The 23,957-nt window shown below is 35.8% G+C and overlaps 1 long non-coding RNA gene across 1 annotated transcript in view; it reads right to left on the reverse strand.

Annotated features, from left to right (window-relative positions):
• The window catches only part of LOC113929836, a 45,975-nt gene extending 39,584 nt beyond the window's left edge, over positions 1 to 6,391 (reverse strand). The window contains exons 1-2 of the long non-coding RNA XR_003522342.1: positions 6,128 to 6,391; positions 5,755 to 5,845 (exon numbers count right to left, since the gene is read on the reverse strand). This is a non-coding gene — a long non-coding RNA (uncharacterized LOC113929836). The remainder of the gene's footprint in view (positions 1 to 5,754; positions 5,846 to 6,127) is intronic.
• Positions 6,392 to 23,957: the final 17,566 nt, after the last annotated feature.

Consider the following 23,957-nt stretch of genomic DNA (forward strand, 5'->3'; position numbering starts at 1 on the left):
TGTAATCAAGCTTTACCATGTTCTTCAAAAGAAGAGAACTTTTGAGTTGAGAAATAAAGAAGTAATAAATCTGACATGGAGGCCTAAGGGGCAATGGGTTGGTACCAGTTATTGAAATGGGAGAGGCAGAGAAGCAGATTTGGGGGAGCGGGAGAATCAGGAATTCTGTGTTACTTGGTGTCTCTGATGACAATTCAACCCTGGTCCTGTGTTCCTGGCACTAATTTGTTTAGCTGAACTTCTGCCTTAGTCTTGGTTCTCATCCTGCTCCAGTACCCCATAATAAGTAAAAATCCTGCTTAGTAGTGCCCAGCTCCCTTACTGGGGCTTGGCATCACCTCAGTTGGGATGGCCATAATATATAAAAACAGGCCATCCAGGTATTACTTCTGGTCTGTCTTTCAAAGACAAATAGCTCCTTTTTCTAGAATCCATGTTGAGCAGCTTTTATATGGAACCCTCTATACTAAAATGATGGATCATCAGTCTTTTAGAAGTCTGGGGTGTCACCCAGGGGGTGACTCAATTGGCTAAGTGTCTGCCTTTGGCTCAGGTCATGATTGCATGGTCCTGGGATCAAGTCCCACATCTGGCTCCCTGCTCAGTGGGGAGCCTGCTTCTCCCTCTCCCACTGCCCCTCTCCCCTGCTAGCGCACTTGTGCTCTCTCTCTCACTCGCTCTCAAATAAATAAATAAATACATACATACAATACAATACAATACAATACAATACAATAGAAGTCAGGCCCCTTTCTGATTTGTCTATCTTGTAAACATTCAGCTTTGTCCCCATGAATCCTGAGAGGGCCAGTTGTTTAGGTAAGAGGACTAATTTTCAGACTATTCATCTGTTAGCTGAAGAAAATAAGATGCTATGGGATACATAGACAATAGTATAATTAAAAATAATCATCAAGATCTTTAAGATCCCATCAGGCAGAAGAAAATATATGCTATTTTGCCTCAATCACTAATTAGTGGTAGTTTTCAATAAGAGGCACCTCTGTTTTAAATAACATATCTGAAAACTGAACAAATGCCACTTTTTAAAATAAGCCTCAAAATGATGAAGTATGGAGTTAGAGTTACCGAGTTATTTGAATTGCACAGTTAACCACTGGAATAATTCAGGCTAATTGACTCCACAACCCCTCCATTATCTTGACAATTTAGAAAAATGAGGGGTTCCTATCCTGAATTGCCCAAGAAACTATGGTTGTAGACCTGAGGTATGGTCTTTTTATTGTAAATGATGTTCTGATTTGGGTTGGCAATATTTTAAGTGACGTTTTAGGGTTCAACTTCTTTCTTGGGGGAAAGAGAAAAACCCAAGAAAGAGGTCTTTAGAACCCCATGTATTATAACAGATGCCAGGCACACATTCCACATCCACAAAGCCCAAGTTGAAAGCTGATGTTCATTCTGACATTTTATAGTTCCCATTCTAATTCTCAAGTATGAAAAGACTTAATTGAATGAAAATAACTGGTTTTAAAACAGTGTAGTGGTTTGTTTAATTGAATATATTGAAATTATTTGTTAATAAACATATTTCCTATAGCTGCCAAACTAGTTCTTTCTAATGCATTTTGCCAGGCTATGTGCTCAGCTAAATGGATATCGACCTTATTTTACTCTAGTTGACTGCAGAATCAGTGAGGAGTTCTTAGCTCTAGAATTCACTTCTCCTGGTGGCCCAACAAATGTAAACTTGCTAGCTTTCAGGGATGGCATTAAATATTTTCTCTTAGAAATGCTGAATACAAAAAGGAATAATGTTCCCTATCAATGACCAACTCAAGTGTTTTATAAAAGCATTTTAGTAAGCAAGATACAGCCTATATTTTTAGAAATTAGTGAGTAAGTCTATCTATTAACATATTTATACCAATTGTTTAATATCATAATAAATAGAACAGTTATTGACCAATAAAATAGCAATTACCGATGTAACATAGCGAATTAATATGCATGCTTATACTCCACTGCATTTGCATACAGAACAGCTAAGATATTTTTATTATGAGTAATGCTTTCCCAAGCAAAGTAAGCCTGGTATTTACCTGGGGAATTCAGCCAGCAGAAGGTAACACTGGCAAATTATATGGTTTAAGCCAATTTGAAGAGAAGTTACTTATCTCCTGCAAGCAATATACTCTCATATGCGTATCTTCTGACCTATCTTAAATATATGAGGAATTTGTTCACTCCGGCCTCACGGAACTTGTGTAAAAGTCCATGACATTATCAAATGGCAAAAAGATATCTATTGGTAAGATGCACTTTTTCCATTAACCCATAGTGACCTATAAATGCTAAGCATTTAGAAACAACTGATGACATGAGAGGATTATAAAAACAAAGATATCACTTTTCTTTTTCTCCTCTAAGGAACAAGAAGCCAAATGAGATGAAGAGGGTATGAAAACAAAACAAAACAAAACAAATAAAAAACCCTACAAACAAAAACAAAACAAAACAAAACAAAAACACCTTGAGTGAGACATCCCTGAACATCCATGGGAAGCCAGGAAAAAGTTAGGAAAAACAGGATCATAAAAGATGTTTGTTTTCTTGAGCCACCCAAATTATTTAGGACAATTACAATGAATTTTAAGGCAAGTTTATCAGTACGAAATTGATTTGGAAAAGTTAGATTGAATATGAGCAAAAAGTGATGAATCAGCAACTGAATGCAAGAAATGCTGATCCAGGAATTAAGCAAGCCAGCTGAGATCTATGCCCAGGGCCAACATTTGTACTAAAAATCACCATAACTTCCCATGTGCTGCTAGCGGCAAGTCAGAAAGTCTAACTTTCAAATATCAATAACAAGTTGCAAATTTTATTTGCAAAGGTTTCTAAGGTTGCCTATGTTTAACCATTGGAAGAGAGCTGCACTGAATTTACCTTGATTATTCTCACACCCCCTGTGGGGATCGGACCCACAGAGAGCTGGTATGAAGATTATTTTACACCAAAGACATTTGAGATTTCACAGATACAGGAAGGAGGCTTTTTGGAGCTTCTCTTATCTAGCTTAAGGCAGCAACTTCTGGGAGTGAGGCTGCCATAAATCCCCTCTCAGGGGAGTTTTACTGGCTGGAAAGAGGACTGAAAAGCCCACTTGCACCTGCATAAACAAATACTAGCACAGACTTTGTTATCTCCCATTTGCTCCTCTAGAAACCCATCTGTTCTTTCCATAAGAGCCTCATCTCCCTCCGCCTTTCCCCTTAATAAGTTAGGTATTTAAACCCCTGTCTTCAGCTGTTTGGAGAGTCAAATTTTCTCTGTGCTCCCACTACATAGGTGAATAAAAGTTGACTTTTCTCTTGCTAATCTGTCTTTTTTCAGCTTAATTCACAAGTCCCCAGTTAATGAACACAAGAGGGTGGAGGAAAAGTTTTTCCTCCAAAGAACCATAAGATGCAAGTAAATCTCATCTTCATCATAGACATGCGATAACAGACTCAGAGCAATTAGGAAACTTGCCCAAGTTCATTGAACCCGAGAAGTCAAGATTCAAATACAAAGCTATATTGTCCCATGGTATATACACTAGTAAAATACATGAAGTTGTTTGTGTTGGATTTAAAGACTCTACTAGTCCATGTGAACTGTCAAATCTTAAAAGCAATTCTTCCAAGACCCTACCATCTGTGTCTTAATTCTGAATGTTTTGGTATTCACTGGGAAGAATATTATTTGGGTGACTACAAGGTTTATCCAAATTATTTGGTGAAAGCAAGGATAAATGAAGCATTTAATTTTACTTCCTTCACAAAGGTTTCCAAGGTTGCCTATGTTTAACCATTGGAGGAAATTCCTTACATACAACTGGAAAATTGACTCAGGGTAAAAGAATCTAGCATGACTAAGATTTGCGTTTGTCACACATGGGTAATGAGGAAGTTGAGCAGACAATACACAGGACCTAGACCCACCAGAGACCAATGTCTCTTAACCCCTAGGCATGCCCTAACCTTGCAATGCTGAAGAAATGGCCCCAGAATGGCTGTTACTAGCAGCCATGAGGGAAGGCAACCAGCCAGGGTCATGGAGAATCAACTGCAGCCCCGAGATGAGGGTTAAAGGAAGAATGGCCTGGGGAGGAGGAAGGGAAGTAGGATGGCAGTGCAAAGATGTAAAAGAAAGTCCCCTGTGATGGGCACAGGAAAGCAAACCACCTACAAAACGCTAGAGTAGTTAGCACTAGAGACCTAACTGTGTTACAAGAAGGCAGGATAAATATTACTACCACCATCCACTGAAAACAATAAGGATGAACTAATAGGGATAGATTTCCAGGGTATTTTTTAAGTCAAGTTACAGAACCCAATGATAATATTTTTGTTTTTAAAAATCCATAAAGTGGAATATATTTCCTAAGGATAAATAGAAATGTCCATCTGTAAATACATGGTAAAAGGACTGGAAGGATACTGTGGAAGTAAAGAGAGCCCACCAAAGGAGAACAGTCAGAGGCTATTTAGTGAGAGCTTGCTGCTGCAAGGGAGTTAGCCACCATCACTGGTGTTTGGCAGAGACTCAAAGACAGGCTGGTGTCCGTGAAAAGTGGTGGAAAGAAGTGTTACAGTGAAAAAAAAAAAAGCAAGCTTCAGATACGCTGTGATTGGAAATCGTTGGCATGGGAGGCTAGAGACAGGCTAACTACAGGTCGGGGGTCAGATGTGATTGGTTTGGAGAGCATATTTGGCTTCCTCCGGTTGCTCCTGCGGTGGAAACTGACAGTCATTGATCAAGCTCTGAGATTTCTGGACCAGCTGCTGCAGAGCTTGTGGTTTCGCTTATGAGCCTGCTTGTTGCAGAGGTTGTATATCAGAGTTCTATTGATATATATAGTCTGGCCCTTGACTGTTTATTCAGTCTCTCAATATGCGCCAGACTGATATTAGTGGTCTTTAAAGTCTAAATTCTTTATCTGTAATGTTTTATTTTTTTATATAAGAAGAATACATTTACTCATTTTTTACTTGTTATAAGTTTTTAAAAAGTCTGAGGCAAAATGGTGGAAGGATGGTAATTGTCATTCCTAATGCTTATGATGGGTCCTATTCTTATTTTATAGTAGAGGGAAATGAGACGTGAAGAAGTTAATCTGCCCAAGGCTGCACTGTTGATAAAAAGCAGACAGAATTTAATTCCAGGTATATCAGATCCTAAAAGTTACTTTTCACTGTGCCATGATGCTGCTTACAAAAGCATAGCGATCCTAACATTAAAAGAGAGAACAGTCACTACCACTCACGAAGGGTAAGCATAGACATGTTGGATTAGCACAATAGTAGTATCTGTTAGTACAATATTAGAATCTATCTATCAATATGCTATTAGAACTCAGAAATGGTTGATGCCCTTTTTCAAATTGAGTTTATAAGATTATCATATAATAGTCCTGGATGAATTATTACAGTCCGATCCTTTGTATTTCCAGAAGAGTAGCTTTGGCTTTTGGAAAAAAATAGCATTTCAAATGCAATTATAACCCATGAGAAAACAGGATAGTATGGAAACTATTTATTTTTCAAATAATTCCGTTCAGAGAACAATCTATCACCTATAGTGCTGATGAAATAGTATATACCAATAGCTCTTCTAGTTGATGCTAATGAATTCTTTTCTGTTGGTTTAAAGCAGGATGTGAACCACTTTACTTTTTCATGTGCAAATAGAGTTATCCTAACTTTGATTATCTTATTGATCAAGAGCTTATAAAGGTGTTATATTTACCTCTGGCTTAAGGAGGGCAAACCAATACTTGAAGGGCTGAACTCTTCTCTTTTTTAAAAAATCTTTAATTGGAATCACAGGTTATCATGACCTATGAATTAAAAAAATAAAAGTAATTTTTATATTAAGTAACTGTAGCACTCACCTGAGACAACAGATTAATATCTATAAATATTTTTTCTAATTTTCTGTCTTGAATTTTACCTCAGTGATTTACACAATAATCCCAAGCTTCACAACATGAAATACCTTAAAATCATCTGGAGGGCTTAGAAAAGTGTATCAATGCCTTCGCCTCCACCACATACACATCCAAAAATTCTGATTTAATTGGTCTAGAGTATCTGCATCAATATTTTTTTTAAAAGCTCACCAGGTCATGCTAGCAGGCAGCCTGAGTTGGAAAGCACCACTATAGACCAAAATGGTTAATACAAAAAGGATTTCATGATGCAGTCGTTGAGTTAGCTTGCCAACATCCATCCGTCTGGGTCCTGGAAGGCTGAATCTACCCCTATCACCCAGAGTCAGTCCTAATGATGTGCACATGACCCAGTTCAGAGTAATCCAGAGCAGAGTGGAAACATCCCTGAGAAGTTTCTGTCAGTCAATAGGAAGTGTACCGTCTTAGGTTCAATAGCTGGGGTCCTATAAAGTAGACCGACAAGAGACCGATTAATAAGGAAAAAACACCCCAGAAGTTTATTAATGTGTACATTGCACATACACATGGGAGAACTCAGTGATGACTAATTCAAAGGAGTGGTTAGAAACCAGGCTTATAGGGGCACCTGGGTGGCTCAGTTGGTTAAGCGTCTGCCTTCGGCTCAGGTCCTGATTCCCGAGTCCTGGAATCGAGCCCCGAGTGGGGCTCTCCTGCTCAGCGGGGAGCCTGCTTCTCCCTCTTCCGCTGCTGCTCCCCCTGCTTGTGCTTTCTCTCTCTCTGTCAAATAAATAAATAAAATTTTTAAAAAAGCAAAAACAAAAAAACTGGGCTTATATTGCATCTTAACGAAAGAAAAATAAATGTGTGATAGAGAAGTGACAAGACAAAGGAAAAGGATTTTAGGCTTCCAAAGGTAGCGAACTATGGGAAGGTAAATACATGGGGGAAACTAAGAAGGTAAAGGCTAGCTAGTAAGGCTTGTTATATAGATTCTTCTCGTGTTATCTCGGGGCAGGTAAGTCTAGAATTACCTCCAGTGATTAAGAATTGTTCGGCCCTTCCTAGTTCGGGGGGGCGGGCAGAGAGTTTTTCTGTGTTTCCTTTTTCTCAACTAACCAAATCATCCATTTGCCAGATTGGCATATTTTACAGTGGCATATTCTGAATTCTTTCTGAAGGAAGTCCTCTTTTGTGACTGCAAACTGTAAGGACAATGTGAGGAATGGTTTATGGCATTTTATTACCACATGGAGGAATTTTTCACCAATAGAAGAAAAACCATGTTAATATGCAAAGAGAAACAGAATCTAGAGTTAGAGAAAGAGCCCTGGTTTTCATTCAATAAATATTTATTTATTATGTGTCTTGGCTGGTGACAGATAACTGATATTGAGTCCCTGGATCAATCACTAGAGTTTCTACTAGAAGTTCTGTAGTATTAGCTTAAGTATTTCATTCCATTTTGAGTCTGGTTTCTATTGCTTGCAACCAGAAGTGTCCTGAAAAAACATTTTTGTAACATCAGAACCAATTTTTGAAGTCATAGAATAGCTCACCGCTTCCCAACTCCTATTCTTCCAACCACAGCTTTAAAATCTTTTTCTTTTTTGTGAAATATAACGTATTCAGAATAGTACACAAAACACTACGTGTAACCACCACCCAACTCAAGATATAGAATTTTATTAGCAACCCAGATGCTCGCTTGTACTGTTTTCCAATCATTAATTCCTATGCACCCATTGAAGGTAACCAGTGTTCTGACTAGTGGTAATCAACTTCCTTACATTTCCTTACAGGCTTACACCTTAAGTGTGGATGCCTAAAATATAAAATTTTGCCTGTTTTTGTATTTTACATGATGGGAATCATGTAGTATGCGTGTGTCATATTTGGCTTCTCTCTATATTTGTGAGATCCATCAATGTTCTCGCATGTAGCTGTAGCTCATTCATTTTTATTGCTGTATAATATCTTATTGTATGACTATGTGACAGGTTACTTACTCATTCCACTGTTAGACATGTGAATTATTTCCACTTTTTGGCTACCGTGAATAATGCTGCTGTGGACATACTTGTGCATATCTCTTCATACACATGGGCAAGCATTTCTGTTGGGTATGTATCTATCAGGAGAATCACAGATTATTGAATATAATTATAGTCAACTTTAGGAAATACTGTCAACCTGGTTTCCAAAGTGGGTTTAACTGTCTATATTCCTTCAAGTAATGGAAAATAATTTCTTTTGCTCTAGATCCTCACCAAGACTTGACATTAGCTGCTTCTTAAGTGTGCCTATCCAGTTAGGTGTGCAGAAATTTCATTTTGGTTTTAATCAAAATTAACATGATTACTAAAGAAATTAAGTACCGGTAGTTTACTGGCCATTTGGATACCTCTTTGTTCAAGTCTTTTGCCCACTTTTCTACTGTGTTGTTATAGCATTTTCATATTGATTTGTAGGGAGATTCTCTGTATATCTGAATAGAACCTGCTTTTTATCATATGTGTTGCAAATACATTCTCCCAGTTTGTCTTGACTTTTCACTCTTAATGGTATATTTCGACAAACAGAAGCTCTTCATTTTAATGTAGTCTTACCAAACTTTGCCTTTACAATTAGGGTTGTGTGTGTGTGTGATGTTTAAGAAATCAGTCCCTACCATGAGTTCATAAAAGTACTCTCCTTTATTATTTTCTGGAAGAATTTTTATGGCTCTTACATTTAGATGTAATATCCCACTCAGTTGATTTTTGTGTAAAATGTAAGGAAAGGATCATTTATTTTCTTCTCTATGTGGAAATTCCCTTGTGCAGTACCATATAACGAGAAGACCCTTCTTCCTCCACTATACTGCAGTGGCATGTTTTTTTGTAAATGAAGTGCACATGTGTGTGTGGGTGTCTGGGATCTCTATTCTATTTCATAGGTCTATTTTGTACCAATACTTAGTAGCCTTAATTACAATAACCTTCTCATAAGTCAAAATATCGACTCAAACAAGTCCTTCCACCTTGTTCTTCATGTGTATTTTGGCTATTCTTAACCTTCTGCATTTCCGTATGTATTTTAGAGTCAGTCTGTCACTTGTGCTGCTCCCCACTTAAGTCTCCCCTAAAACAAAGCTGGTTAGGATTCTTATTGGAATTGTACTGATCCAACAGATGAACTCAGGAAGAAATAACTTGTTTATAACATTATAGTCTTCCAGTCTATGGGCATGATATACCCTTCTGCAGGATTTCTTTAATGGCTCTAATAAAATGTGATAGTTTCCTACATGGTGGGCTTGCACATCTTTAGTTAGATCTAATCCATGGTTCTTTTTAATGCTGTTTTAAATAGTAACATTTTATTTTGTTTTATTTTGATTTTATTTATTTATTTGAGAGAGAGAGCGATTGAGCGAGTGTGAGAGTGGTGGGGAGGGGGGTGGAGAGGCAGACGGGGAGGATAAAAGATAGGATAGAGAACCTCGAGCAGCCTCCTTGTTGAGGTTACAACCCAATGCCGGGCTCGATCTCCTGACCCCAAGATCATGACCTGAGCTGAAATCAAGAGTCTGACGCTTAAACGACTGAACAACCAAGGCACCCCTTAAATAATAACATTTAAAAAAAAATTATTTTTTCTGATTTTTTGCCAGTACATAGAAATGCAGTTGATTTTTGTATATTTAGTGTAAATCTAGCAAACTTGCTAAACTCACCTTATGTTTCTTATACTGTATCTGTAAATTCTCTTAGATTTTCTACAATCACATGCATATTGACTATGAACAATAACGGTTTCAGTTCTTCAAGTACTCATTCATTCATTCATTCATTTATTTGTTTTACTGGCTAGAATTCCAACACAATCTTGAATAAAAGTATTCAACATAATAACATCAATTCAATGTAATAAAAATATGTGATATTCTTATTTTGTTTCCTATCTCAAAGGGAGGCTTTCAATATTTTAAGTATAATGTTTAACCTAGGCTTTTTACTAATGTTTTATCGTATGAAAGAAGTTCCTTCTACTTCTAGTTTACAAAGTGTTTTATTCACAAATAGATGTTGAATTTTATCAAACACCTTTTCTGCATCTATTAAGCTTATGATACAATTAATTATTCTCCTTTATTCAATTAATTTGGTTATTTATACTGATTGCATTTCTAATATTAACTCAGTTTAATTCATGAAATAAACCCAGGTTGGTCATCATGCATAATCTTTTGCATTAATATTGATATATTATCTATGTGTGAGGCAGGTTTTTAATTTCCTTTCTCATTATCTGCTTAAAAGGTCTGAGTATCAAGATTACTCTGGCTTCAGAAAACAAGTTGTTTCCTCTTTTTGTCTTCTCTGAAAGATCTTGTGTAAGATTGACATACTGCATCCTTAAATGTTTGGTAGAAGCCTGGCTCTAGAATTTTCTTGCCAGTGTAGTGATCTATTGTCAAGTTGGCTAATCTTGTTCACATCTTCTACACTCTTGCTGATCACATATACACACACAATTTTTAAATCTGTTCTGTTACTGAGAGAGGTATGTTAAAATTTTCTGATTTTGAATTTTAGTTCTTCAGTTACATCAATTTATGCTTCATATATTTTGATGCTGTATAATTATACATAAGTATTTTATATCTTCATGGTGAGTTAAAATGTTTATTATTATGAAGCACACATTTTATTTCTAATAATGCCTTTTACCTTAAAGTGTGCTTTCTCTAATATTTATACCACTATCTTAGCATCCCTTTGGTAAGTGTTTGCATTTTTTTCTATCCTTTTATTCTTTTTGCATCTCACATTTTATTTTTTTTTGATTTTTAATTTTTTATTGTTATGTTAAACACCATACATTACATCATTAGTTTTGGATGTAGTGTTCCATGATTCATTGTTTGTGCATAACACCCAGTGCTCCACGCAGAACGTGCCCTCTTTAATACCCATCACCAGGCTAACCCACCCCCCCACCCCCTCCCCTTATTTTATTTTATTTTTTTAATTTTATTTATTGATTTGACAGAGAGAGATAGCGAGAGCAGGAACACAAGCAGAGGGAGAAGCAGGCTTCCACGGGGCAGGGAGCCCCATGCTGGGCTCCATCCCAGGGCCCTGGGATCATGACCTGAGCCGAAGGCAGACGACTGAGCCACCCAGGCGCCCAGCACCTCACATTTTAAATGTCATGTTTGTAAACAGCACAACCTTTTGTTTGTCTTTTAATGAAGTATTTAGCTCTTCTACATGTAATGCAATTAATGATATATTTGTGCTTAAAAGCCACCACTTTATGTAGTGCTTTCTGTTTATCTTGTATCTCCTTTCAGCCTTCATTTGGATTTTTTATTTTGCCCTTATATTAACCTGAAGGTTATATACTCTTTTACTATTTCTTTTTAACAATTTTCCTAATGATTAGAACTCATGATTGACTTAGCAAAGTCTACCATTATTTAATAGATTCACCCTCTTCCGAGACAAGGGAAAGTCCTTAGAAAACTCAACACCTTCCTGACTTATATGCCATTCTTGTCAGGTATTTTAATTGTCTCAATATTTCACCCCAAGACATTATTATTTTTTTATTTTATTATGTTATGTTAATCCCCATACATCATTAGTTTTTGATGCAGTGTTCCATGATTCATTGTTTGCGCATAACACCCAGTGCTCCATGCAGAACGTGCCCTCTTTAATACCCATCACCAGGCTAACCCATCCTCCCACCCTCCTCCCCTCTAGAACCCTCAGTTTGTTTCTCAGAGTCCACAGCCTCTCATGGTTCGTCTCCCCCTCCGATTTCCCCCCCTTCATTTTTCCCTTCCTGCTATCTTTTTTTCATTATTATTATTATTATTGCTTCATACTGTCAGTATTCTTTTATATCCTCCTCCCCCATATTTGCCACTATCATTGTCTTTCTTTCCTTCCTGCATCTTCAACCTTCTGAAATTATTTTACATCTATCTAGAGAACTCTTTTCAGTATTTCCTTTAAGTCGGGTATGATAGCGAATTCTCTTAATTTTTGTTTGTATGAAAACATAATTTTGAAAGGATATTTTCATTGGATATATAATTCTAGTTTGGTAGTTATTTCCCAAAGGCATTTTGAAAATGGTATTCAATTATGTTCTGGCTTATTTATTTTTATTAAGATGTCATCTCTTGGAAAGCAGTTGAGTAGCCGTTCAAAAATATAGACATAGAATTACCATATAACCCAGCAATTCCACTCCTAGGTATATACCCAACAGAACTGAAAACAGGTATTCAAACAGACACTTGCACACCACTGTTCAGAGTAGCATCATTTGTAACACCAAAAGGTGCAGACAACCTATGTGTATCAAAAAACAGATGAATAAACAAAATGTGTGTGTGTGTGTGTATGTGTGTATGTGGTACACACATACAATGAAATATTATTCACTCATGAAAATTAATGAAGTTCTGATGTATGCTACAGACTGGATAAACCCTGAAAGTATGCTAAGTAAAATAAGCCAGTCACAAAAGGACAAACATGGTATGATTCCATTTATATGGAATACTTGTAATGAGCAATTTTATAAAGACAGAAAGTACAAGAGACATTACCAGGGTTCGGGGGAGATGAGAATGGAGTTATTTTTTAATGGGTACAGAGTTTTGGTTCGAGATAATGAAAAGTTCTACAAATGAAAAGCAGTAACGGTGGCACAGTATTATGAATGTCATTAATGTCCCTGAATTCTAGATTTAAAAATAGTTAAAACAGTCAATTGTATGTTATATATATATTTTACAACAATGGGAAAAAAGTCAGCTCTCAGACCAGTTGTTGCACTTTTGTGCCATCCTTGTTTTCTTCCCCTGGCTGCTCTAAAATTTTACCCTTGTTTTTGGTTTTCAGCTACTTTTTTTTTTTTTTTTTTGCTTTGATGTAAAGTCTTATTTTTACTCTTCTTGCCTATAGTTCCTAGCCACCCTGAAACTGGAGCGTCATGTCTTTGTTAGCTTTGAAAAGTTCTTGGTCATTGTCTCCTCAAATATGGTTTTTGTTCCTCTCTTCCTTTCCTTGCTTTCTGGGAATCTCCAAGAATCTGAGACCTCCCTAGATTTTCTAAGTCCCTCACACTTTCTTACCTATTTCCCATCCTTTTCTCTCTTTCAACTTTATTTTGGATATTTTCTTTAATTTTACTAATTTTCATTTCAACCGTCTCCAAGTTTTCCATGCTTCATTCTGCATATTTTCTTGTGACATATATTCCACCTCACATATTCTCTACATGATGTATCTGATCATTCAGTTAATTTCAATTATATTTTCAATTCTAGAATTTCCACTTGCTTTTTAATTTATAAAATTTCAATATTTTTTTAAAGATTTATTTATTTTAGAGAGAGAGTGAGAGTGGGGAGGAGGGGCAGAGGGAGAGGAAAAGAATCTCATGCAGACTCCATGCCCAGCACAAGGCCGGACACAGGGCTTGATCCTTGGTTCCTGAGCCAAAACCAAGAGTGGATGCAGGGCTTGATCCCTTGTCCCTGAGATCATGACCTGAGCCAAAACCAAGAGTGGACGCTCAACCAATTGACTGAGCCACCCAGGCACTCCTATAAATTTTAAATCTTTTATCCTCACGAAAATTGTAATTGGATAAATAGAGCATGTGCCTGTTAACTCCAATATGTAAAAGTCCCTATGTAACTCTTCTGTTTCTATTGCTTTTTTGTAATACATTTATTTTTTTTATCCTGTTGTCTTGCTCCATCACACAAAATTGTTGGTAAAAATAACTTGAGGCCTAGGATGCTGTTATCTTCCTCAAGAGATTTACAATGAATTAGTCCAAGTTCCTGGGAATACTGGCAATCCAGGATCACCTCCAAATGACCACACATGATTTAAAAGCTGGTGGATGTCCTTGGAAATGCTTATCTTCTTTATGGTTCTCATTTTCTTCTAAGCTGTAATGCCTCGTTCCCAGCCTGATGATGAACAAGTAGTTCACCACTGTCCCTGCTTGGTGGGCCCTGGATTCTCAGCTCTACGCCTTTAAGGGCTTATTCTAGGCTGCAAAACCATGGGGCAGCCACTTCATTTCTATGCCTAGGGAAAAAGCAGCCCCATTACCTAGCCATTTCCCTAGTTCTCATCCCTCCCCCAGATCCCAGCCTGGTAATTCATTATTGTTAACTGTGAGATGCCCACATGCTTTTTTTTAAAATTCTTAAATAGCCTTTTAAGTTGTCCTAGAAGGTTGACTAAAATTGTCTAACATATCAATACTAGATGACCAATTTAGACCCAATGTTTCATATGCTTAGAGAAATTCTTTTCACACAAAACAAGAGCCTCTTGGGTCAACCTCCGCTTTCAGAGGAATCAATTATACATTTTTAGAATAAATCCTCCCAAAAACAATGTAAATTTTTACTGTGAGCACTGTGTCATAGAAGGGACAAGTTGCGTGTCAACTACCGTTAGTATCAAAAAAATCAGAGATATTTGGCTCACAAATCAACTGATTGCCAAGAGTGAGGGTGAGGATGAAAATGTTCCAGAAAAGCCACTTAGGAAAACACTTTTTCTTTTTATTATCTAATTAATTTTGCATATTTTATTTCCCAGCAGATATGCAGCAGCACAAGCTTCATTTTATCATGTCATTTAAAAGCATGAGTGAAAAGCAACCTGTAATAATTAGGTTCTGAGGAACTGGCGAGGAAAGCAGAAGAGCCATTTAATCCCATGTTCAACATCGGAGGCCCATCAGGGCTCTACAACAGCAACATATGGCCCCTTGGTGAGATCGAGCCAGAAGACTGTTTTGGTATGGCCTACAAACTATGAATGGCTTTTATATTTTTAAAGGACCATGTGCACACACACACACACACACACACACAATCAAAGAAGCATATGTAATAGATACCATATATTATCTAACTCTTTACAGAAAAAGTTTACTGATCCTTGTTCTATATCATCTTGTCAAGACTTATGAAGATTCTGAGAATTTTACCTTATTTGCAAGCTAACAGTTTAGCCTGCTATAGTTTCTTAGATGGTGGCAGAAGACATGAGACCCTATGGTCAGAAATGAAAGACTTATTTCTCACAGTAATAGCAGTCAGAGATAATCAGCATTTGCATCAATTCCCTAAGCCCCAATTCCCACAAGGCAACATGAAGAGAACCAGGCAAAACCTGCACATACAGTGTCTATCTTACAAGAGAGGAATTTAAGGAACCTGAGCCTAGGGAACCTGAACCTTCTTTAATGGGCAGTGAGCATACCTGCTCTCTGCTCCCAGGGGGACATTATCTCAATCTTCAAAGGCTGGTTGCTATACAAACATTAAAAAAAAAAAAAAGTCTGCAACAAAGGCAATGTCCAAAAGATCCATGGAGAATCATCTCTCAATAAATCTAAACTTGTTATCTACAGCTACCACCTTCAGCATGTTATGATAGCTTTATCATTACAAAAGTTGACCTGAGCCAGAAAAGTATTATTTTCAGTATTCCCTTTAAAAAGCAGAGGAAATAATATATAGAGAGATATTTCTAAAGGCAGTTTAAAATCTTAACATTTAAAAACTATTTTCAGCTACTTTGAAATTTCTGATATTGAGAAAGTTTTCTTTTTTTTTGACATAATGCTTTATTGTCTCTTTCTGGCACATGGATGTTTGTACACAAATATACACATTTTTTAAAAAAACATACTCTATATAAAGTTTAACAAATTTATCAATTTTATTGGCTCAAATTAGAGCCAAGGTCATTTTTTAAAATGTGCTGAAACAGGACATCAAAATATTCTCTGAATTAAATAATGGTCTCATTTAAAACTGATCCATTACAGAAGAATTTTCAAATCCTCGAGTGTTCTTCTAACTCCCTCATTAATTGCTTCATATCACCTTAATTTTTTTATTTCATTATGTTATGTTAATCACCATACATCATTAGATTTTGATGCAGTGTTCCATGATTCATTGTTTGCGTATAACACCCAGTGCTCCATTCAGTAAGTGTCCTCTTTAATACCCATCACCAGGCAAACCCATCCCCCCACCCCCCTCCCTCTAGGAACCTCAGTTTGTTTCTCAGTGTCCATAGTCTTTCATGGTTCGTCTCCCCCTCAGATTTCCCCCCCTTCATTTTTCCCTTCCTACTATCTCCTTTTTTTTTTTGTTTAAACATATAATGTATTATTTGTTTCAGAGGTACAGGTCCGTGATTCACAAATGGCCAACAGACACATGAAAAAGAGCTCAACATCGTTCGGCATCAGGGAAATCCAAATCAATACCTCAATGAGATACCACCTCACACCAGTCAGAATGGCTAAAATTAACAAGTCAGGAAACGACAGATGTTGGCGGGGATGTGGAGAAAGGGGAACCCTCCTACACTGTTGGGAATGCAAGCTGGTGCAGCCAATCTGGAAAGGTTGAGGTTGAGGTTCCTCAAAAGGTTTAAAATAGAGCTACCCTATGACCCAGCAATTGCACCACTGGGTATTTACTCCAAAGATACAAATGTAGTGATCCGAAGGGGTAGGTGCACCCCGATGTTTATAGCAGCAATGTCCACAATAGCCAAACTATGGAAAGAGCCAAGATGTCCATCGACAGATGAATGGATAAAGAAGATGTGGTATACACACACACACACACACACACACACACACACACACACACACACACACACAATGGAATATTATGCAGCCATCAAAAGGAAAGAATTCTTGCCATTTGCAATGACGTGGATAGAACTGGAGGGTATTAGGCTGAGCGAAATAAGTCAACCAGAGAAAGACATGTATCATATGATCTCACTGATATGAGAAAGGTTTATTTCTGATAGGGTCCAGTAACTGATAAATTATATTTACCTTCTAACTAACTTCTTAACTGAATCTTACATTTTCTTTTTTGGAGGCACAATTTAGTGTTCAGTTCAACTTTGAATACCACAGTCCAAAATGTTTCTTTAAAGCTCTCCTAGAATTTAATGAGAAATACACATTTTAAACAAAGATACTTAAACATGTTAGGAACATTTTTAATGTATGATCTGACCGGTATTGTAGTTTTTTTTAATTTCTAGAATTGGAGCCAAATAAAGTAGCTTTCTCACAGCACTAGAAATGCAACAGTGTTTAAGTAAAAATTAAGATGCAGTTTAAAAAAAACTCTTAAGATAAAGTTTAATAAGGCTATAAACTAAATAGCATTTAAATATTTAACAAGATGCATTATTGAAAACAATAAGCTTTTGATATTCAGCATCTTTTAGAAAATCTTTAAATGACAGACCTGAAATAGTTACAATTCCCTCAGTCTAATATGAAACTTTCTTAACTTCTAAAGCCAAAAGTATGAGGTCCTGTCTAAACTGGCCTGATGCTTCTATTAGCTTCTAGTAGGCCTGAGCTGAAGAACTCTCGAGAAAGCAAGATTAGTTTGAGGCAATATGGAATCTCATGTTTCCAACTAGAACTCTGGTGGCTTTGAGTTTCTAGTCTATTTACTGAACAACAGCCAAAGATAAGATTTGATGTCATACTAGCTAATTTTACAAAGTAATTTATAAAAAGCTTTAAAATATATATGAAACAAGAAGATAAGCTAAAAATGTCTTGCATGGCTGGTTACTCCCCACTACTTATAACTGTCTGTTACTATTTATTTGAACTTGTTCAGTCTCTTAGTTTAATTTGGATTGAACTAGAAGTCATTTTGGCTTAGAACTGAATCTAAGCTAGGTTCATATAGATTATTTCTATATATGCAAATAATAACTCATTTGGATGTCCTTAAGTGTTTTAAGGATCTTCATGTATCTGTTATCTTTTAAATATTCTATTAAGATATCTATTATAGGTTTCTAAAGCAAATATAAAGTCCATATAAATCAATTTCATTTCATTTATTACAAGCCAAAGTTTATCCATGAATAAATTGTTGTAAGAGGTGCTGCAACTTCTGACAGTATTTGATACGGTGTTTCAGATGAAGTGAGCACATGAAATTGAAGGAAGGTTGGAGAGAGAAGGTTGTATTCTCTAACTTTTTAAGGTACATACTTTATGTCTGATAAGATGCTGTCCCTTACTAATAATACTTTCCTACCCATTGATTTTTAGGGCCACTGAAGGGAGAAGGAAAGAGTAGTCATTTAAATGTTAACCACATTTTTGTTTGACGATCAAAACTGATTAGCTTCATCGTATTCATGATCTATAGTGGTTCCTAGAAGGATGTTCACACATACATCTTTGCAAAAAAGAAAAAAAAAGGCTGAGCTATTTGTGAGCTAAATTTAGCTGTCTTTATAAATTGACAAAGCAAATGACAACACATGAAATAGGCTTCTAAGCAATTTGCAAGTTATGTACAATATGAAAATCGTAAGATTAAAGCCTACGTACAAAGTTATAAAGTGTAAAAATTAACCAAAACAGGAAAAGTATCTGCAACACATAATAGACAAAAATGTTAATTTCTTTAATTTGTCATAAGTTTTACAAATTACTCAGGGAAAAAATGCAACTATCCAACAGAAAATTAGGAAAAGGATACTAACAGGCAGTTGAACAGAAAAAGGAAAACCAATGGAATCATGCTCAACTTCACTCGTAATTAAATGAATGCAAACAGAATTATATTCTCAACTATCTGAACAGCAAAGTATTCTGACAATATACAGTGCTGACAAATAGTCATTGATTAGAAGGTAAATTGATACAGTTTTTTGGAGGGCAATTTTGCAGTATATATCAAAATTTAAAATGCTTATACACTATGAACCATAATTCTGTAATTACAAATGTACCCAATGAATAAGCTCTCAAATATTACAAGGTATATATATTCCAATGTATTTACGGATCCATCACTGGTAATAATAAAAACTTGGACATGACCTAAATATCCATTAATTAGTTGGTTTCCATCCTTTCTACATGGTATTTTAACTTTAAAATGAAATACAATACCATAACATTTGTTTTCCTCACTCAAGAAACTTAGCAAATATCTGAAGAGATGCTAAAGAACCTTAAAAATAATACCATTCTTGGTACAACCACTTTATTGGACAACAGTCTGTCCTCCATGGTTTGTCACCTTCTATAGATAGATGATGATCTACCAAAGGTAAAGAACATACCCTGTGAACCAGCAATACCCTCCTAAATACAGAACCTACAAAAACTTACACATATCCACCATGACATGTATACTAAATTGTTCATGGCAACAATGTTCACAATAGCAAAAACAAAAACTACCTGGAAACCACCAAAATATTCATTAACAGCAGAATGGCTACATCAATTGGGGTATACCAATACAAGGTAACACTATAGTGTTGTGAAAATAAATGTACTACCACACATACAACATAGATAACTCTTCAAACATAAGCCGAAATGAAGCAAGGCACCAAAAAACCCTGCAGTATGAATCTATTTATATTCTATTTAGGGATATATACGCATATAAAAAAACCAAGGAAATTACCTCAGTCTATCTGGGAGTAGGATAAAAGGGTTGTGAGATGGAAGGGGCATACTTGGGGGCTTCTGGGGGCTGGGCAATGTTATGTTTTGTGACTTCGATGGTGGCTTATACAGATATTTGCTTTGTAATTTTTATCAAGAGGTACATATATATCTTAAACACTTCCCTATATATATGTTATATATCATAATAAAATAAAACAAAGCATTCAGAACTATTCTGCATCAAAACCATGTTTCACATAGACCAACACTGATTCCAAAGGATATCTTATTCTAGTCAGCAAGGAGTCAAAGGCTTGTAGAATGAATTCTAAAGTTTGGGCATTTATAATCCAAAAATAAAGCACAGAGAGGCTGAATGTGAAACTGTGTCCAAACCATCACAATAAAAATCAGTACCAGTCCTAAGAACAGATAGATGAGAAGATAGAATTTCTGATTCTTTCTTCATTATTACGTCTTTAATACTCATTCCTAAGTCAGATATAGGTCATTCCTTTTCAGGAATATTATATTTCTTGATGAATTTACTTCATAAATTGCAAATCCTCTTAAACAATCATACTAACGTATCCTTTTTATCATCACTGCTCATATTCACCTAGCCTGCACAGAATCTGAGAGCTGAACAAAAGAGTACCATGCAGCATGTCCAGAGACTTAAAATCATCTAGTTAAGAAAAAAAAAAACTCTTCTGAACTCATGCACAATATTCAAATATGGTGGTAGAGATGGTGAAGGAGGAAGAAGAAAAGATTTGAATTGCTACGGCAGGCGCGCACACACACACTTTATAAAGGGGAAAACCCTTTAAAAATGTTAGCTATGTACTAATCTTGATGTTTCTAGGTACATCTTCAGTTTCCATGTTCAACATAACTACCATTTTAATGCTAGTATTAGGATGTTTTATAATCCTTTAAAATGCATGTTTCTACCCACTGGCAGGACTCATCATAGAAAATACCAGAACTCCATAGGTTTTGGCTGTCCACATGAATGTCCAGTAAAAGATATTTCCCAACCTGCTATGCATAGTGAAGTGCCTAAATCTTGGTCAACAGGATGCAAGTGTGCATGCGCGTGCGTGTGTGTATGTGTTGTGTGATGCTAAGGAAGTTGCTTGTTTTCTAACCTCTAGTTCCCCCTTCCCACTGACTGAAAAGTAGCAAGAAGTGAAGCAAGTACCTCTGACCCAGAGAATGAGAGCCTCCTTCCTGAGAAGGCAGAGCTGCCTGGCAAGCTTGAGACATTTCCGGACTGCTGTCTGAGTAAAAGATATATGTCGATCTTATTTAAAACATTGAAATTTGAGGATACTGTTGAAGTATATTCTAACATTAGAACCTAAATACTCAGTTAAATTATTTGTAGAAAATTGTTAAATCATTGTCTCATACAAAAGCAAAAATAAATGTTACGAGAGTTAGGGGATTAAAAATAAAACCATAAATCGAAACATGTACATATTAATTTTTGTACATGAGCTTGTAATGGCAAAGATCTAAACATTACAAAGGTAAAAATAACAAAGAAAAATACTGAAATACTTGACAGCAATACATTTTTTAAAAAATTGAATGCTGATACGACATGAACAAAACTACAATGCAACTGACAAATGGAAGAGAACCAATTTGGTTTAAGGTTTATACATGTGGTACTTAAAAAGCTCTTAAAATTGATAAGCAAAAGATAGAAAAATGGCAAAGAACATTTTATAAATACTGATTCTTGGTTGCAAGCCATAGGAACCAACTATGGTCAACTTAAAGTGAATTACTGGGAAACACGAGAAAGGTAAAAGGAAGAACCAGATGCAGAAAGGACAAGAGAAGTAGTTCCAGAGGGTTTTGGTAGCATGAATTACTATACAGTTTTCCATGAGTGCTGTCACTGGAATAAATGGGCAGGTTCCTGGAAGCAGACACAGGTGGAAGATGGCATAGAGAAGGTTGGCTGGGAAGTGCTCTCAGGAGATACACCCATAGGAAATGGGGAAGGCAGGACTGGGCAGAGGGAAAGGCAGACTCACAAGGAGGATGCAGATGAAGCCTCTGCCAGTCCCCAGGCAAGGCAGTTCTCTAGTGAGGGAGGCAGTGAGGAATGAGCAGCTAAAAGCCCCAGCAACTGGACTTATTTTCTGGCTTTGCATCACACCATTCAAAATTCAAAACTCTTGGGAGAGCCAGATGGCACATTTGTTAATGTGCTCTCAATTCAGCTGGGGTAGGCAAGGTCCTTGAATATTATATCCTTCAAAACTGCACAGAGAGGTCATTCCCATACCCCACCAAAAAACATATGTATGCTATTACCAGAACAAGGCAGAATGGAAGCCAGACTTTCAGGATACAGCAACAGTCTACTACAGACATCAATAGGCAATTGATATATATATATATACATATATATATACGTATATGTATATATGTATATGTGTATATATATAAATGATTTATATTATTAATAAATTTTAAAAAGTTCACCCCCATCAGCAATCAAGGATTGAAAATTAAACCATTTTTTTACTAATCAGATTGAAAAAGATCAGAAGATCCTTCTCAGAATTTGTAAGGGTGGTGGAAGACAAGCACTGAAGTACAATGCTGATAGAAGAATACATTGATATAAGCTTTGGAAAATCAATTTTGCAATGTATGCCAGAAGTTTTAAAAATACACATACCTTGCAATTTTACTTCTAGGAATTTATCCTAAGGAAATAATCAATTAGAAAGAAAGACATATGCATAAAGCAATTCAGCATTGCTTGTTATATTTGTAAAGGAAGGAAATAAACTAAACATTCAAAAAATAGGATAGATTCAGTAACTTAGGATAAACCCAAATGATGCAATATTATGAAGACATTAGGAATCATGCAGTTGCAAGATATTTATATATACAGAAAGATGTTCATGTTAGTGGTAAGTTTTAACAATTACAAAAGATAAAAAAAATTGTTTAAAACCAAAAGGTAAATGTTATTTTAGGATGATGGCATTATATTTCCCTTTTATTTTCCCTATGACTTCTGTATTAAATATAGATTACTTTTATAATTAGAAAAATACCTAATTAATGGACCTCAGAAATATGAACTTTTTAATTTATATTCTAGAATTTCAGGTCTTTGGAAATTGGTAGGAAAAGAATGAGACTTTTAGTGAAAATTTCTTAAAAATTTAGAAACAGTTTTTAACTAATCCAAGAGTTGATTTTTGGGGCCAGATCTGAAGTCTGATGTGCTAAGCCCAGTTTTAAGTAAAAACAATTACTTGTACTGTAAAAGTCTGTCTTTACCTTTACAATCACCAGTTATTTTTTTTAATTGGAATATTGTACCTAATAGTTTTGGCCCACATTTAAAGGCAGATTAAATTGCTTGGAAATGGCCCAGAGGAAAGTAATAAAAATAATTATGTATTTAGAAATTGGGCTCTATAATGACATGTAAGAGGAAATCATTTAGAAACTAAAACAAGAAGTAACCTTACATCTTATGGGTTACCATAACCTAGAATAGGACAAGAAGCACAAATTTGAATTATTAGAAGAATAATTTAGCCATTAGGAAGAATGTCCTTTTCTTAAATAAGCATTTGAGTGTTTATTACGTGTCTAATACTATGGCTATAAGAGCTTGTAGTTGCTATAATGTGTTACTAAAGAAAAAAATGTTTTTTGCGGGGGCGCCTGGCTGGCTCAGTGTATGGAACATGCAACACTTGATCTCAAGGGTTGTGAGGTCGAGCCCCGTGCTGGATGTAGAGATACTTAGAAATAAAAAACAATGTTTTTTTTTTTAAAGAGTCAAGGGTAGAATAATTATTCTATTTTTCAAAGTAGTGGCTTACTTCATAATCCTTAAGATCTCTTCCACGTTTATGGTTTTTTTGTATTTCAGGCATCTTAAACAATTATAAAAACATACCTCAACTATACTTACTTTTTGAAAGTGAAAAATGGATTAATCATTAATGAATATAATAGAGAAGAGAAAATTAGAGATTTTTCATGAATAGTGAATTTAGTTATGGGATACACTGCAATATTTGACTCCATAAATATTGGCAGTGGGGGAGGCAATTAAACTATTAGGATGTGTATTTTTTAAGTGTTGGCGTGTTATGTTGTTAATCTCTATTTTTTCGAAAGTATAGTAAATACAGTGAATACAGACAAAACATTACTATAACATACTTTGGCATGTAACATACATTTAGTATATAATAGTTTTAGTAATAAACTATTAATTTAAAAGGGCCCAGTAAAAAGAATAAGTGGCTTTAAGGTGAACACGGAACAAATCCTCAATCTAGGGTATTGTTTCATCTTCCAAATAAGTGGCAGGAAAATGATGTTAACAACTGCTTTAAAAAAATTACAAACTCTGTAACAGAAAAAAGGAGCTTACGTACTACTCAAAAAATCACTTAAATCCCTCTCAAAAACAAAACAGAAAGCAAAATTTAAAAACTAAATAGGACACACC

The sequence above is a fragment of the Zalophus californianus genome, chromosome 5 (genome assembly GCF_009762305.2).
Source record: "Zalophus californianus isolate mZalCal1 chromosome 5, mZalCal1.pri.v2, whole genome shotgun sequence".
Classification (NCBI taxonomy): domain Eukaryota; kingdom Metazoa; phylum Chordata; class Mammalia; order Carnivora; family Otariidae; genus Zalophus; species Zalophus californianus.